Source organism: Olea europaea, unplaced genomic scaffold, assembly GCF_002742605.1.
Source record: "Olea europaea var. sylvestris unplaced genomic scaffold, O_europaea_v1 scaffold22234, whole genome shotgun sequence".
NCBI classification, from domain to species: Eukaryota; Viridiplantae; Streptophyta; class Magnoliopsida; order Lamiales; family Oleaceae; genus Olea; species Olea europaea.
This window is the reverse complement of record NW_019240266.1, coordinates 1-1,458: the sequence shown is the minus strand read 5'-3', so window position 1 is coordinate 1,458 and position 1,458 is coordinate 1. Positions and strand designations below refer to the sequence as shown.

At 33.6% G+C, this 1,458-nt stretch overlaps 1 long non-coding RNA gene across 1 annotated transcript; it reads right to left on the bottom strand.

Annotated features, from left to right (window-relative positions):
* Nucleotides 1-820: 820 nt before the first annotated feature.
* On the bottom strand, nt 821-1,452 carry LOC111380882. Its single transcript, XR_002700252.1, has 2 exons — nt 1,346-1,452; nt 821-1,029 (listed from the first exon to the last, which is right to left on the bottom strand). It is a non-coding gene; the product is annotated as an uncharacterized LOC111380882 (long non-coding RNA).
* Between the last annotated feature and the right edge of the window lie 6 nt (nt 1,453-1,458).

Here is a 1,458-nt window from a genome sequence, read left to right as displayed (position 1 = left end):
GGATGCATGTATCAATGATGAAGCAGACGAAGAGATTTCAAAGTTCTGAATTCAAAATTAAAATTGAGAAATGTTATAGATGATGTGTGGTGATTACTTGAGAATTTTGATAGATTCATTAAATATAGATTGTTTAGGCGCATCACTACCAAATGCATCCCAAAGCCAATATTTCCTCCTTCCTCCAGTTGGGTAGCAAAGGAGAAAAGTGGGAATAAGGCAACGCAAAATAAGTCACCTGCTAGGAATTCACCTTCACTTAGTGATCCCAATGAGCAGCTAAAATCCATTCCTAGAAATTTCATCTCAACCATTCTGTTCGATTTATGATCCCACTATCATATTCTTTTTTCCTTTTTAAGATGGCATGTAAGAGAGTTTTTGGAAATTGGAGGAAATGAGATTTCAAGGTGTGTTAAATTTCATCACGTGAACAAATAAATGCTAAAGCTCCATACTGCAGGATCTAATTTATTTCAGCTGTACTTGTACTATTCCACAGAATCCACACTGAAGGAATGAGTAAACAAACTAACTGCTCCCCCTTCCATGAAAGAAGAAAAAGGTTTTGAAAGGAAGGTTGGGGAAAAGAAAAATAAGATATACTCGTTGATCATCCTAATTCTGAATGAGGTCATATTATGAAATAGAACTTTGTTAGAATGCCATTCAACCATAAGATATTGAACTTGTTACAAAAATCAGATTCTTTAGAGTTGCAAATTCTCAAAGCAAATTACTAGTGCGTGACCATAATAATACTTGCCATTGACCACATCTTTTGCCTCGTGATGAGTTAGCAAAGCTCTTTTACTAGTCGTGGTTTCAAGAATAATATATTATAAATGTTCACTTTGTTAATCAAAGAAGAACAAAATATAAAGATGTACTTCTGCTTTATAAACCTTTGGTGCTTTTCCAGAATTCATAAATTTCTCTACTGAGATATCAACGTTTTCAATACTGTTGCTGAATTTGGATTCTCCAACGAGGTTAACTGACTGCGACGGCCTGATGAACAAACCATGGCTGCAAACATCAAATCAAAATTAAAAATAAACTGAATAACTTTGAGCAATGCCTACATGTGTTTACACATACGCTAATATTATACACAAACAGAAGTCAACTATTGAATTAAAATACAGTTCGAGTCGCAAAACAGAGAAAAGAAAACTGATAAACCCCACAAAACAGAGCACAATCAACACAAGCTATTAAATCACCAAAAAATCAAGAACTCACATCATAAACAGGAAGAAAAGCCACTGAATTATTACAAATAAATAGCATAGCAAAGAAAATTTCACATAAACGAGAAAGGAAATGCAAAAATAAAACAAACCTTGATTACAACTGTTCCAGACTTCAAGTAATTCAGCCTCTATAGCCGCAGAAACTCTTCTACGTAAAATAATAGAAAGACCCTAACATATAATTAGCAGAATATATCAAAAT